Source organism: Macrobrachium rosenbergii, chromosome 16, assembly GCF_040412425.1.
Source record: "Macrobrachium rosenbergii isolate ZJJX-2024 chromosome 16, ASM4041242v1, whole genome shotgun sequence".
Taxonomy (NCBI): Eukaryota; Metazoa; Arthropoda; class Malacostraca; order Decapoda; family Palaemonidae; genus Macrobrachium; species Macrobrachium rosenbergii.
The window spans coordinates 17,026,226-17,043,725 of NC_089756.1; the positions used below are offsets into that span (position 1 = coordinate 17,026,226).

The 17,500-nt window shown below is 35.2% G+C and overlaps 2 protein-coding genes across 2 annotated transcripts in view; one reads left to right on the plus strand and one right to left on the minus strand.

Moving 5' to 3' along the window:
- The window catches only part of LOC136847115 (uncharacterized), a 140,950-nt gene extending 140,196 nt beyond the window's left edge, over positions 1 to 754 (minus strand). The window contains exon 1 of the mRNA XM_067118453.1: positions 1 to 754. This exon is cut by the window's left edge and continues 706 nt beyond it. The gene's annotated coding sequence lies outside the window, so the exon portion shown is untranslated.
- The window catches only part of LOC136847113 (DNA excision repair protein ERCC-6-like), a 248,636-nt gene that overhangs the window by 146,538 nt on the left and 84,598 nt on the right, over positions 1 to 17,500 (plus strand). The gene's annotated exons all lie outside the window — the stretch shown is intronic.

Genomic DNA, 17,500 nt, shown 5'->3' on the forward strand with positions numbered 1-17,500 from the left:
CGTTATCTCGGCGTTGTTGCACTTTGCGACTGGGATCTAATTTATCATGAGTTTTATCCCGTTTTCACTTTCGAGAAACTGCCGTCATGCGTCCATTATTGTGCCCGACCCTTCGAAAGCTTATTTCTCAAACGTGCTCTGACATGAAAGTGCCCTAAACTTTGTTAGTCCCCATTCAGTGGAATTCCTTTACTAATAATCTTTTCTAACCATGACTAGTTCCAAACGAAGACAACTTTACAGGATAAGGCGGGTAAAATCGGTGCACAAACTTTCCGAAAAAGCAATGGGAAGAAAAATGACAGAGTGAATACAAACGAAATCTCTTGCCCAGAGGATTAAGCGGGTGTTTATCGATACATTGCACATGTGACTGCAATTTTATCTGGCGAACTTAAACAAAAACAAAAAAGTTTGCTCTTGTTACTGTGATGTCGAGAAGATTGAAGAAGAAGAAGAAAAAACAAAACAGTGCGGTGTTTCTGTCCAGCTCTTTCTCTCTTTGTATTTCTCTCTCTCGCTCTATTTCTCTCTTTCAAAATCGCGGTCGACTACGACGACGACGAGCGACGTAAAGCAAGCGACGGCGATGACGGGACGGGAATGGAACAGGAGCTGTGCGTGTGTCGGTGTGGTTTGTCGCCGTGGGAGTGAGTGAGTGCGGCCGCGGTGGTGGTGGCGTTGACAGGCCCCTTCTGCTTCTTAGGTGGGTTGGCTGGCTGGTGAGCGCGCACGTGAGTCAAAAGCCCCATCCGATTTGCCGCCTTGCGAGCCCTATATAAGCCTTACCTCCACCCACACTGGGCGCGCGCATGCACCTCACGGGCTCTCTCACGGGTTCCATTCTTGGTTCTCCATTCATTCAGAGTTTCGGCTGCGACGAGGAAACGCAAAAAAAAAAATAAATAAATAAAAAAAATAAATAAATAAAAAGAATGTGACAGCAACTTTCGAAGCTACCCTTTCTCTCTCTCTCTCTCTCTCTCTCTCTCTCTCTCTCTCTCTCTCTCTCTCTCTCTCATACACACACACACACACACACACACACACACACACAAACACCCGAAGACAGTTTGAGTGTTTATCTGTTTGTTATTTTCCTCTTCGTCTTCGTTTGTCCACCCATCTGATAAATAAGTGTTGATGAGTATTTAAATTTTGTATTCAGATTCTCTCTCCTCTCTCTCTCTCTCTCTCTCTCTCTCTCTCTCTCTCTCTCTCTCTCTCTCTCTCTTTAAATAAATAAATAAATAAATAAAGCCAATGTAGAACTAAGTAGCTCTTTAGTTTAAAAAAAACTTATATTTTTGTGTTTCGCAACACTAACTTCAAAATATAAAAGTTGACCCAGACAAGAATATTAGGAGAAAGCTTTCCTTTAGGGTCATAGCCAAAAAGGTTTTTGGCACTTCCTATGATTTAGCTTCAAGTTATCGGAAAGTGGAAAACACCGGTAATTACTCAAAGACAGGATCCCTTATGAATGACTAAGTTTCTAGAGGAAAACCGACATGAATTCCATTTACAATAAGTACATTTGTATAAAAAAAAAACGCCATTTTGGCGCTAACTCTAAATTTTTGGCGAAAGTTTTTGACACACCTGCAATTATCTGGTTAGATACCCCTCGATTCACAAATGAAGTATTACTGGCGCATGAGCTGTACGTTTTTATGATTAAACAGGAATAATATAGGTTTCCATATACTCCAATAATTAATAATGTGTGATTTTCTCATGACGTGACATGCAGGAGAATATTTCCTAGGATTAAATTGTTCACAAATGTCTTTTAATGAGGAGCGATTGATGGAACCTAAGGAAATTCAATTTAGATTCTAAATAATGAGATAGTAGTCCATCAAGAGCCAAGTTAGATAAAGGTAATTACCACCTCTTATGATTAACATCATGGGAAGGATTGCTGAATTTTTTTAACATCAGATGATTTTAGCAATTTAATCTACATATCAATGGCGTTTGTAAGGGTTTGAATTTGAAGTATAGGATATGTTTGATTTTTGAGTATACATTTGGATATTTTTAGTATGTTCAACAGTTAAGTCGTTTTGTCCATCACGTTATCAGCTTAGTATATTTTCCCTGTTGGCAAACTGTGTTCATGTTGCTGATGGTATTTACATCGGTTATAATCATTTGCTATTTTGTGCTATAGTACCTTGCTCCCAGTTTAGTTCAATTTAGTTACGTTGCATATTCCCTTCTCTATGGTTCTTAAAGTTATTATTTTCTAAGCAGCTCTATTTATTGCTCAGCTTTGCACAGTTGGATCACTTGAATATAATATATAAATTTAATATTATTAAATTTATAGAGCCGAGTTTCGCCCTGTCTTGACTGTTTACTGATCTTTTCATAAAACTCTGTAACTCCTGTTTTCTGCGTTCAGGTTCAAGAGAGCATTCCTCCATCACCCGAGGGTGATCATCCGTTTTCCTTTGATTTTAGAACTCTCTGAATTTTGAGACTTTTTGCCAATTTCCTTTGACTTGGAAAGTCTTCACACTCTGTGTTCACGTCTGAATTCCCTTTTAACTTCGGAATTTTTTGCCCTCTGTGATCCAAATCAAACTTTCTTAGGCTACAGAATTCGTTACCCTTTCTGACCAGCATTCAAACTCCTTTTAAGCTAGAACTCTTTACATTTTGTGTTCATAAAATTTACCTTGACCCCAGGATACTTCAAGATCTTTGCTCAAATTACTATGTTCTTGGACACTGAGATCTTTGAGATCTGGTAACTTTAACTCCAGAAGACTTTGCCTTTAAATCTCAAATCTTCCATTCAACTCTCATTTTCACTTGAACAAAGAAGCGTATACCATCAGTATTCTATTTCCTATCTTTTTTAACTCTGGAAATCTTTACTTTATGGGTATATGTTCAAATTGCCGTTGACTCTATAACCCGACTTCTGTGTTAGTTTTCAAATTTCTTTGATTATGGAATTTCTTTTTCTTTTTATTCAAGTTAACTTTCACTCTGTATCTTTAAAATCTGTATTCAAACTTAAATTACATTGGATTCTACAATTCTTTACACATTGTGCTCAAGTTCAAATTTCTGCATTACATTTGCATCTAGATATTTTTACTTTCTCTGCTCAGGTTTAAATTCCTTCAACTTTGGATGTCCTGAACCTGGTGTTAAGGTTCAAAATTCCAACGATTCCTAAAATTTTTTAAAAGTAAATTCAAGTTCGCCTGTCTGTGATTGTGGAAGTCTTTTCCTTAGGCGTTGATTACCCTCTGTGCCTGGTGTGCACAACTTTAAAGGAACGTTCTTTCATGACTTGAGAATTAATGTCTAATGGCCAAATTTTCATTTTTATTTTAATGAATTGGACTCTGATTTTCCTGCATCAGTTTATTTTGATGAGAAACAGGAAGACACGATAGTAAAATAGCCAGATATACCTTTGGATACAAGTCTATGCGAACTTAAAATCCCGTAAAAGAACTGACTCGTCATGTGTATTTAAAAGAGATGCTTTCTCCTAATGGTTTGTCATTACCGAGCTGTCTCTTAATCAGAACTTTATGATCGATGAATGGGAGAAATTCACAAAGGAAAATGTTCATTATCAGTGATTTCCAAAGGATTAATCTGGCCAAGACATGGTCTTTGTTTGGGAAATCTTGATCAGGGAGAGATGTGCATTTCGTTAATTATGAGACGAATGCTCAGTTTCTTATTCATGAGATTTCGTATTGAGCGAAAGGAACCACGGAAAATATAACGAGGTTAAACCATTTTCCTTAATTTTACTACGGATCATGATGTGATAAATCTGTTCCAGAATGAAGGAAAGTAATTTCTTTAGTTGCATAAGGATATGACTTTAACCTTTAAGGTTAATTAGCATTGGTAATATGTACAGTAAAGCCATTATTCTATAAAACTTGAAGATTAACAATATTTTCTGTTAAACGAGAAGTAATATAGCATATGAGGGGTTGTGAAGTATGGATAAAAGGAGTGAAACTATTTCACGAACGCTGAGAATTTGTTCGACAAACGTAAGAGTTATAGTCATAATTAAAGACATTAGACGTAATTATCCGTGTTTCTGTATCATTTGGCTTCGAAGAAAGAGAACAATTATCAATAACTCTTTATGTTAATCCTGCTGCTATGAAAGCTTATAGGACCCAAGAAACATGTATTTTAATTACCTGAAATTATTTCGTTGTAGGACTCGATACACTGAATTTATGTGCAACTCGCAGTGACGTCACGAAATATAGAGGTAAAATTTTCTCTATAAGATGATGAGGTAAGCTGTACTAACGTAATAATGATGATAAGGAAAATGATTGGATAGGAAATTAATTTATATGAAGATGCAGTATAAGTGCCTCTTTTCCCCAGAAACATGTGACGAGATGATTCAGAAGCCTTATAATGAGGAAACAGAAGGAAATATTGCGGCTTCTTCTTGCAGTTTCCGCTCCCAAGAGTCATGGGTGATAACCTATTTATTCAAGCACACTTACATACACTTAGATGGAAAACGGATCTATAAAATGGAGGAAAAGAAAGAGCTTTAAATTGAATTTATGAAATATAAACTTCCGGTTGCAGAAAGCTCTGGGAATCAAGACCAGTACACATTATATATATATATATATATATATATATATATATATATATATATATATATATATATAACATATAATATATAATATAATATGATATAATACATATATGTATTTATGTATATGAATATATATAACTAAGAGCCTTATGTCAAGTAACATTATTCCCAGAGCATCCGGTTGCAGAAATCTCTGGAAATAATGGCCAGTGGACACACACACACACACACACACACACACATATATATATATATATATATATATATATATATATATATACTGTATATATATATATATATATATATATATATATATATATATATATATATATATATATATATATATATATATATGAAACTAAGTCTCATATCAAGTAGCATTATTTCCAGAACAAATTTATCAATGATGTTTCCATCACTAGAATTTTGAGTTCACATAACACTTGTTACAACGTCATCATTGTCCTTCGCATAATAAGTTTCCAAGGTTTACGTTAGCGTGCTGAAGGTCGAATTTGATTTAAAGACTGATGACTTGGACAACATTCTATTCCAAAGTTTCTTTCGCCGATGATGATAACTTTTTCATGGCTGTTATCCCTTTCCATTTTTTGATAACAAGCTAAAGTGGAGACAAACTTGACACAGATTATTAAAAATGTTTCCACTTGTTATGCCAAGGAGTTCGCAATCTCCGCGCATGTGCGTCTTTCTCGAAGGTAAAGTCTAGCAACCCTCGTTTGCTGGCACCGTATTTTCACTTTTTTAAGAATAAAGATTACCACTGATTTTCAGTCTGTAAAAAATCATAATTATTATGAAGATTACTGATGCTTTTCCATTCATTATAAACCATAATTGCGCTGATGGTGATGTATATGGAAAAACACTTGTACATTTGGTGACAAAGGTGAAATCTTTTGCATTCTGGCTTTGCTAAGGCATGAATATTTATTTTCTCTTTAAGGTTTGTCTTATAGTTAGTATAATGAACAGTTAAGACCGTTAAATTGAGGGTTTTAAGGTAATAACAATGGCAGTGGCAGAAATGATGGTCATACTTGCACTATCTTAAATAATAGCAGTAATTATAGTAATAGTTTTAGTAGTAACAGTAACGACGTTAGTAATGCTTTTAAAAGTAAATGATTTCAAATCGGAAGCTCAGAACATGTAAAAAGCTGTTTCTAATTATAATGTAAATAGTATACTAGAAGAATGAAAAATACGATTGATCGGTTTTTGTGGTTTCCTTGCAGTCTTTTAAAATACGCTTGTTCTCCTTCTTGCTGAGCATCTATCATATTTCGTGGGAGACGTAAACAGACATTTGTAATAGCTAATCAGAATTATGTATTTTGCGTCCTATTCAATAACTGTACGATATGTAGAATTTTACAAGTTATTCACTATCGGACAGAGGTCAATAAAATTTTGGATAAACTCTACGGTGTTGTGTATCCATATTTCACTTACTGCCTCATAAACCTAGATTCCTAGAAGGAAAATCTAGGTGGCGTTCATACGACACCAGTTATATATGCGATTTTCGTTCAATCAGAGAGAATAAAAAGAATTTCTGATGGCTCTAGAGTAAGGTCTAAATTGTTTTTTTGACCTAGTGTCGCCAAATTATTATATTAAGATTAGTCACACTGTTGTTTAAAGAAAGGGATGGGTTGATGTTTATACTCACGGCGTAAATAACACATATCTCACTTACCATTTCTTAAATGCCGAGGAAACCAGCCGAGTGTCGCCAAGTAGAGAATTAAATCAGACTACTGTAAAGTAAAAGAACGTTTCAGAAAACTCTGCGGATACTTCACACGTACTTCACTGTAACAAACGTTTGAAGAATGCTTAGTTTTCGCCCAGGTAAACCTGGTGTTATAAAATGCACTCATGAAAACCTTACCCTATTTTCACCCTTATTTCGCTTGCCACGTAATGAATGCTAAAGGAATATGCAGCTTCATACCGAGCATGATGAAAGGATTTGCCTAGTATTCCAAGGATCGTTAACTTTCCCATGAATAGCAAATGGATGGTTACAGATGGCTGCCATCCTCCAGAAAAAAACAGTAAATAGAACAAGAAAAATGAGACGGAATTAAGAAAATGTGGTATTCTGGAAAGGTCCCCGTGGGAACCCTCATCTGTTAGAAGATTACTGTGGTATAATCTGGACATTTTTCCATATAAATATGAAGCATTTAAAGCTTATTCGCATTTATCTTAGACATTCAATGTCTGATGCTCTGAAGAGGAGGTGGAAAAAGAAGACACAAGTGCGTGTTTGTCTGTTCCTTTTTGTTGATAACTGAAGCAAAAAATCGATGTAGAAAGTAAAGATATTTGATAGGAGAGGTGGCGTATGGCAAGGCCAGGACCCACTTATGGGCAAGGCATAATAAGAGTAAGATCGGAGAAATATTTCCTAGTATATTATCCCATGCTTCCATACAAAGGCTAGTTATAAATTGAAAGTTCATTATAATTCTGTTATGTCATATTCATCGAATAATTTGGAATGAAAGCACATTCTTATCTGTAAATGTTGGGTAAAACTCGATAGCATGTTAGGCAGCAGCCTGCCCCGGAAAAACCTCAGGTCCAGAAGTACTTAGGTTCCATACTTATTTTATAACCTATGTGGGTCAACTGGTAGCGCCCTTGCCTTACATTTGAGAGACCTGAGTTCGAACCCGATGAGAGTCAGAAGTTGAAGTATAATTAGTGTATTTACACGGAAACATATATTTCGCACGAAACTATTGATGTGGATATATGTGTCAGGGGATTTCACTGGGGCGAACTCAATACTCGAGTTTTAATAATCTTTCTTTTATGATGCAGAAACACACTTAGTGAATGTTGGCATCGAAATAGTTCCTCTAAAATATCATTATTTACATGATACCCTAGCATTGCACATCAACTACAAATAATGTGATGTATGTGTTAAGAGGTGATTACTGTAATTTATCAACAAAATACAATGAAACCTTGGTAAATATCTATTTTCATTTTATTCTGATTTTCATCCCAGGAGAGAACTTGTTTTAGCCGTGATGAAAAGATTTATTTCAAGGCTGACTTTTGCAAACACCTGTCCTTGCTTTGATTCTGCTTTTAAACGTATTTTCGTCTGGATAAAATCACAGATTATTTTTTAAGTTCTCTATCCCAACATGGATAGGTGGACAGGAAGCTATTATCCCTTTTCGTAACTTTTGACCAATTAGGCTCCACTAAAAACAAAAATCTAAAGCGAACGTCACATGAACTGAAAACTCTTGACTTGTCATAAGCAACAATTTATTAATTTATATAGTTACCTTTTGAATAGATAGACAGACAGACAGATAGATATATGCATGGATAGATAGATATCTTTTACTGGGTCATCGCAGAGACAACGTCTGATAACTGATATGATTAAGCGAAAAAGGATAATGGAATAAAGAATATTTGGCACTGTATAACCAAATAAAGAAATAAATGAGAAATTACTGAAGGCTTCATTACACGATAAGAATCGGAAACCATAGTAAATGAAATATTGATGAAACTTCTTGGCAGTTTATTGTAAGCAAAAATGCCACAATACATTAAATAATTGTGACTGAAACTGAATCAAGAATGTTAGTTTTAGAAAATAATTGAAAGTAAGAAAAAAAACATTCTTTTATAGAACACTTGAGATTGAATAGGTTATGTTAGGCATTTAGAATTTAGCCATCAGAAGCTTATGAGGATGGGAAAAAACTCCAATTCTAGTTATTCCTTGCTTCTTGATTTTTCGTCACAAGCATTGTAATATAATACAAATGCAGTCTGCTGAAAGATCTTACAATGGCTTACAATTCTATTTACAAAATTTGCTCGACTTGCTATGAAATATCGACCGAATAATTCATTTTGAAACTTGAATGAAAACTATAACTGATCACGTAGGGTCTCTAAATTTGATCTCGGTTTCCTTACAGGACTGACTACATTTAGAGTAATATATTTTTATGGTATACCTTCTTTGCAGTGTTAACAGTATAATGAGCCTTGGCGTCACTAGGCATCATTTAAATGGATAAAGCCGGCAGTTCAAAAGCATCTGTGAGAAACCATGAATCTCATTATCATGGTTTAGGGCGCATATTAATTTCAGTAATATTAATGCACCGTTATGAAGGGACGGTAATTGAACTAGAGCATCTGGAATTGTGTGATTTGTATATTAAGTATCAATCATCACTAGTTATAAAAGTTTGTAAATTCTGTTTTCCTACTGCGAAATATTATAGTATGTATAGTGGGATGGGGACTCTGTTACCTTAGAGGAGGATTTAATACTTATTCAGATAAGAACGAAATGTGCAGCGGATTAGCCTTCATAAATTTTAGAAAATATGTGAATTTAGGAAAAAATGGGACATTTTGATGATGGGCTTTATATAATTTTGTCCGACCAGTTTCACATTATTTAGCAATTTCCTCTGAGTTTTTCAGCAGACCACTTAAGTAGAGGCTAAGATGCCTTGTTGTTAGGAGACTGTTGTGGGTCACAGCTGCGGAAGGAGACAGAGAAGATGAAAATATAACAGACGTGAGCGATCAACTTTCCGTCAAAAGTTAACCAAATTCTGACTAGAAATCTGTTACAAACAGAACGGCAGTGGGTGTTACAGTCTGGGTTGGCGAGGGAGAATGGGCGAGAGGGAGGTAGGAGATGGAGAGAAGAAGGGTGGGGGAGGGAAGGAGAGGAAAGGGACATACACTTGAATCTCAAAAAGCAATACTTAGAGGGCTCTCTTTCGGGGAAGAGCCCATGTTTACAGTGTTCAGTTCCGAAGAATACAATTTCGATTAAAAATCTGGAACTTTTTAAGCATGAAAAAGCATGATTCACCCATATTGACATTCAGCACCTAGGGAGTAATGTGTGCTGTATAAACTATGGTGATAAGTGATGTGAATGTGAGCAAACGGGATTTAGAATTAAAAGTAGCAAAGCAATGAGAAAAATATTTACGTAGCTCTTTAAGGTTCCAAATTATATTCTGACACTGTACCAGAATGTTATAGTAAAAAATGTATTATATTCTATAGCAGATGTATTTTGCAATATATCATTGATTCAATACTGAGTAGATCTTTTTTGTTTGTTTTATTGAATGTATTTTTGTCTTGCTAACAATTCTTTGATAATTATGTAGCGTATGTATTCCCAGGTGGTGTATCCGTTATCATAAATGATTTTATATAATGTACATGAGTTCATTATATATTCAATTTGTTTATAGTACGATGATAATGAATGCTCGAAGTAATGGGGATGTATTCATCTCTGGATATGCTGGGGTTAGCAATCAAATGTGTGTATATTTTGTTGCAGAGGTTTTTAAAAATAGTCTTTGGGATATTTTCGGAATTCCTGATACCTCAGATTTCATTCTTCCGTGCCGTCAGTGCAGCCCACATGGTGTACTGCAGGCATTACTACAGGGTGTTTGCAGCGCCCCTTCGATCCCTAGTTGCAGCCACTTTTTCTCCCTTTTACTTTACCTCCATCCCAGCTTCCTTTCTTCGGTCTTGTTGTCCAACCTCTCTAAATGTTACTTCTTAGTGCAATTGTGGGATTTTCTTCATTTCTTTGTACTTCATCTCCTTCTTTTCCTGGATTGCTTTCATATTGCTGTCTAACTACTTTAACTCCATCTTTTCACTGTATTAAACGTCGCATGGCCGAAACTGTCCCAGCGTTTCGCTTGACACAGTCTGAATATCATAAAAACAAATCAAGAATTATGTGGATATATGTTCCTGTAGAACGTTTCTCAGTCCACTGTAATGTGTTAATTTATTTTGCCTTATACACACAAACACAAACACACACACACACACACACACACACACATATATATATATATATATATATATATATATATATATATATATATATATATATATATATACAGTATATGTGTGTGTATAATTCATACATGTATACATATGATTTATATATATACATATATATATGTACATAAATATATATGTACGTATGTGCGCGTGTGCGTGATGTGTGTACTGCAAATGGTGGACCAAATTAGCTCTGAGTATATTTCAACTAAAAGGTCAGCAATTAAGTCTCTTTGATGGTGCTTCTTTTGAATTATTTTTTAAATTTTAAATGCCACAGATTCAACCTTATCGTCTATGCTAGAGTTTTCAAATGGGGCCATTAACTGATTAATCAGATTTTGGTTGTTCTTCAATTCTTTATCGATGTTCAGAAGATCCTTTACGAAGTCTGTTCCCTTTGACAAATAGTTTGCTTATCATATAGATGACTGAGGAACTTTTTGGTTGGGTTGTGTTAAATTGTGCTGTGTCTTTTGATAAGATGAGCATTAAATCCCACAAATATACAGTTGCACTTGGTCAGGAAATACATACATACATATACAGAGTATTTGGCCACAAATTGAAACAAGGGACTGCCAGATCTTTCGCTTTCACTCTGAATCATTTTCAAGCCAGGCATGAAGCCTTATACTCTGTTATTTTCGGTATCATGTCGTCACGCCCGTGATAGAAGCCATTTACATATAAATGTTTATATATATATATATATATATATATATATATATATATATATATATATATATATATATATATACATATATTCATATATACATAGATATCATATATATATATATATATATATATATATATATATATATATACATATATTCATATATACATAGATATCATATATATATATATATATATATATATATATATATATATATATATATATATATATATATATATATATATATACATATATTCATATATACATAGATATCATATATATATATATATATATATATATATATATATATATATATATATATATATATACATACATACATACATACATACATACATATAATCATTTGATATCCAGTAGTACTGAAGAATGTTCGAAAGTAGGACGAAAAGGCTGCTCCGCTTCAATCTTTATTCCTCAAACTAGGACTTTATATACTAAAATAATACATTTTTGGATGGACTTTCCTCTAACCTAATACTAATTTCTTTTTGTCCCCATCTTCTTATGCTAGTGAGCTTTTGGAAGTGCGCCCTTAAACTGTTGTGTAGTATGTTGATGGTGTTTCATTTGTGTTTTATCAGTTTTTATATTTATGGCAAAACTTTCAGTTTCTGTGACATGTTCTTAGATAATAATTTTCCTAAGAAAATATTTCAGGAAAAATGTTTAGCTAATGGCAGTTTCTTTGTAAGCTCTTATAATGAATGGAGTTTTTGAGGAGAAATGTCTAAATTCATTATCCATTTTATCTCCCCCGGGAATTTTCATTATTATTGTTATATTTAGCAATTAATTAGGTGAAAGAGCAAAAGAAAGATGACATTTGGTTTGCTTTTAGGAATTTAGTCTAGTACGCTGTCATAAGAATTCTAAAGAAAAGTGATTAAGTATTTATTTGCTAATTACAACCCTTTGTTGGATTAGTTGATGTGGAAATTATGTCAGTAACACATTATGTCCTACACGATTTGTTTTGATGATAATTACGAAAGATTCCGTAGTGATCTGTAGGCATATATTCAAGTCTAAGTGAAATATGGATCACTCTGTTAGGTGCTAAATTTCTTCTAAGGTCAGCGCAGGGTGAACAAGTAAACGGCTTGTAAAATTGTGATTTATTGGTAATCGTTCGTAAATTGTAAACGTAAAGGTTGATGATCTACTATTTAATTGTCTTAATTTCCATATATTTAGCCATATCCTTCTAACAGCTCAAGTTTTTTCTTTTATATTTATTTATTCATTTGGCTGAAAAGTGTTTTGGGTTATGGATAAAATCTCAGCTCTCTTCTGCTGTTTCGTAAACATTTTTCGAATAAATTCAGTATTTTGAAGTGAACTTCACTTAAATGAACTTCGTTTTCATGAAGGCTTTCTTTTCGCCAAGATTTTTCCTAAGATTTCAGAATATGTCCCTGAGCAGTCGAATATTCTGTCGTTGTCCTCTAACGCTTCCATCGTAACCACACCTCACCTCCTAACGCGATATGTTTTTTTTACGACATTAACCGTAAAATCACAGCTATTTCCTACGCGCGAAGAAGTATAATGGAAGCCCTCGGGGTTCTCTGGTGATGCACTCTGTATGTACTCTACCATTATGGAAATGGTGGACATTACGCTTTGGAACCTATGCCTCGCACGAAAAGGACTGATGAAATATGGATATATCGTCCTCCAGAGATTTAACATCGCTCTGTTCGGGTGGTACATCTCTTGAAGGACGTTTTTCCCAAACACCCACGCACTCACTCTTGTCTCTTGCGCTTTGTTGGAGACACAGCACCGATGAAACTGTTTTTCATTAAAACTTTTCTTTTCTCGTCTTGGCTTATATGTATGACAATTATCAGCGGACATTTCCTAACATATCTTTAATTCTTTTACGCATGAAAGATTTAGATATTTCTTGAAATTATTACTCTTTGCTCTTTGTAGCTTCTTGTTTAGACGTTTTACGTATAATCTTTTCCCCTATTTATGACTGCGTTCCCAACTGGCCTGCTTTTTTTTAATAAACTTTTCATTCTTTTATTTAATGACCCGGTCCCTCATCCTGCTCCTTGTCCTGTACAAGATTAGTTAATGCTCAGTTTCTTCATTTCCTTATGAACCCCTCCTTATGATTACACCTGAGAAATATCTCCTCTTTCCGATCTTTTTCTGCCGGTTAGGGATTTCTCCTTTCACAGTGGGCCCCAAATCTTTACCCGACTTTGTCTGGTTTGAAATTCAGCGTCCTCCATTCAGCTAATAATAATCAAACAACACTGGTCATCGATTTCCAGAGCCATTTAACTGACTACCACCGCCATTTGTCCCACCTGTGTCATACATCCATTTATTAATACCCGAAAATAGCATGTGAATATAATCACCTCAAGAATTAAGTAGTTCAGCAGAGACTGGAAGGCTACGTTCATCGATATTTTCCTAATTCTTTAGCTTGATTCCGTTCCTGTAACGGGTTTATGTGTGCCCAAGGGATGAGGTGAATCACAACTGCATGTATGTAAGTAAACACGCATGCATGTATAGGTTTAAAGATGCAGTGACATAAGTAGTAAGATACAGTTGTGATTCATCTCGCCCAGTGGGGGAGATGAGTCATAACTGTATCTTAGAACTTAGGTCTCGGCCTTTTAAACTCATACATATATACATACACACACACACGCATATATATATATATATATATATATATATATATATATATATATATATATATATATATATATATATATATATATATATAAAGAGAGAGAGAGAGACGGGGAACATTATTCACATATCATGTGGATCCTACTGGTTAAGACTCAGAGGAAATAAAATAATTCTTTGGCTGATATACATTTGAATTTACACACCAACAGTACTGTAGTGATTTCAAGACAAGAATAACTAACATTTTATCTTCTCAAAAACAATGCAATGGTTAATGTGTCATTCCCTTCAACGGAAACTCAGACGATATATACAGAATATAACACGGGGAGCTTATTCAAGCCTTGAATGGCTAATTACTAGTATTGATAGGCTTAGAGGTGAAAGGAAATGTTTGGTTGTTTATGTGTATAAAGTGACATTTGTGCGTGGGCGCACACGAACATGTACACACATACACACACAAATATACTGTATATATATATATATATATATATATATATATATATATATATATAATTATATATATATATATATATAATTATATATATATATATATATATATATATATATATATATATATATATATATATATATATATATATATATATGAATTTTTATTGCATCGCAGTGATTATATATACAGCCGAGTGGTCTAGAGCGTCCACTGAACGTCGTTGGTACTCGCTGTTCGGCAGTTTGAGCCTGCCAGGTGATGAACCACTTATCAATTATAATTCCCCTTCGATGTTATTTCCGAGGTAGAGTGATTTGGATATTAAACGAAATTTATAGCTTAATGTACAGTACAGTATATCTACCTATCTATCTATCTATCTATCTATATATATATATATATATATATATATATATATTGTTACGTGCACGTCTTGGCTGATCAAGTATTGTTTAATTTACGTAATTTTTCACGGCCCTGCATGCCAAGAATACACGTAACCTGTCACTTGAAGCCACGAATTAACCTCAAAGACAGACGTTAATTAACCAAAGGTCGCCAGTTAAGGGTAATTTACCTTAACAAAGAATATTCAAGGAATAAAGACTTTATGATAAACGTCACCAACTGCGGACGCAGAAAAATCTCTACTTGTTAAGATGGTATTAAATACAAAAAAGCACAACAGTCTTCCAAACAATGAACGCAAGGCACAACGAATACCAGAGTCGTAAAAATGACTTGCTTGCCTAAATCCCGAGTCTTACTGGAATAATTCGGCTAACTCTAGACAATATAATAATTTGGGCTTAATCTTAGCCTTCTTAATAGCATATACCGTAAGTAGTGGCTGGAGGATGAAACAAAGAAGATTTGGAAATACAGAAAAGAGGATAAAAGAATAGACGAAGTTTTGAACAAAAAACAGACTTTACCTTAGGACGAAGCGTTGCTGCGCATACAACGGACGATCAGAAGTCTGGATAATGATTCTTCACTTCACTAATAGAAATAATAGACACCGGGTGGAGAGGCCAAAAGGACGTCTTGTCTCCGCGAAAGTTTGGTTCTCTCTCGTCTGTTCTCTGACCGCCCTAGGTCAGACAGGGATGCATTCATTTCCTCAGGCGTCTTAATCTTTTTGTCAAAAACATTCGCCAAGAGGGACAGGTAGAAAGGAAAAAAGACTTTAGGACCACCTATTCTAAGGGTGGATATGGAAATTTTCCTGTAGGGTGAAATGCCCAAATACTACCAAGTTCCTTCCTACATGTGAATGTTACAATTTCAACTGCCTACGTGACTCGGCTGCTATAACGGACGTTGAAGTTTGAACTGAAAACGCTCCTAATGTGGGACAAAAGCTCTTCCCTGTCTTGGTCAGGCTGGTATTTCTACAGACAAATGTTACGAGGGTGAACAGCAGTAATATTTAAAAAAAAAAAAAAAAATATATATATATATATATATATATATATATATATATATATATATATATAAATAAAGTTAAAGTTAAAGTCCTCCTGGGCCTCTGTAGGCTCATGGGGCAGGTGCTGATCTCCTGTTTCTTAGGCTGACAGCCAGAGATGGGACAGGTCCCAGTGTCTATGACACATGGCCAGTGTGTCGCTAGGCCCACTGTTCATCTCTCCAGCCCTAGGGCGGGTACCTGTTCTCCTACTGAACCTCTCGGGTTTTTTTGGACCGTTATGTTGACAGGCTGCCGGATTTTTGCAGTGGCACAATCCGAGCCACCAGTGAGCAGCGGGCTTTGAACCCTGTCCCTCTCAACTGGTAGCCAAGGATCATACCACTGCGCCACCACAGCAGCTATATACAGTTTCTGAATAAAAATCTCTGCTAGATACCATCCAGTTTTAATATATATATATATATATATATATATATATATATATATATATATATATATATATTAAAACTGAATGGTATCTAGCAGAGATTTTTATTCAGGAAAAGTTACAAGCTTTCTAGAACTGACAGTCCTCATTGTCAAGTATCCCTAGAATGACCAGACACATAGTCCAGATGTATTTATATGGGTATGGGGCAGTGGATTAAACCCCTTGTTTTTCCAATTCAGTATGGTGGCTTCTTTAATCCTTTGATTACCCTCCTTCTCCTGTGTGGCCCCGCCCTCGTGACCTTGGCCTTTCTCTACCTGCGGCTTCAAGTGGGTGTGCGTGGTCCATGTGATCTCTTGCGTTTTTGCGTGTCCTCTTGTCTGTTATGGTGTATACAATTTCTCTTGATAGGCTATCTTCAAATCTGTTTCCAATATTGCCTGCCGTTACATTGTTTGCGCATGTTATGAAGGTATTTTATACAATCAGCCTGGCTGTTTTGTTAGTGTTTCTGTACAAAAAATTCATATTTTCCCAGTCTATTTTGTGGTCTTTTTCCCAACAGTGCTTGGCAACTGCCAACGACTGATTGTAGTGCCTTATATTTTGTTTATAATGTTTTCCTCGTTCTTTGCAGGATTTGCCGCTTTCGACGAAGTGATGCTCTTCACAGCCTAGACACTGCCATGTATACCCTCCTCTTACCTCTTCTCCCTCTACCAACTTTTTGTTTCTATTTATTCCCGATGGTGTTTTTGTAATTGCCTATCAGTTTGAAATTATCTAGCTTCCTGTTGATGGGTATAATAGTTTTGTTGTCCGGGACTGTGATTATTTTCTTCCCTTTCAAATGTTCCTTTTCTATCCCTTCCCTCTCCCCAAAGTAGTTTTTTCTTGCCCTAATGTGTGCACAATCCCACCAGTGCTTAGGGTTTCCTAATCTCCTAAAACTCTCCCTCAGGTATTCTATTTTTGGGAGAGGGAAGGGATATAAAAGGAACGTTTGAAAGGGAAGAAAACACAGTCCCAGACAACAGCACTATTTCACCCATCAACAGGAAGCAAGATAATTTCAAATTGATAGGCTGTTACAAAAACACCATCGGGAATAAAACAGAAACAAAAAGTTGGTAGAGGGGGAAGAGGTAAAGGGGGCATATACATGGCAGTGCGTCTAGGCTGAGAAGAGCGTTACTTCGGCGAAAGCAGCAAATCCTGCAAAGAACGAAGAAAACAACATAAACAAAGCATAAGGCATAGCAATCAGTCGTCGGCAGTTACCA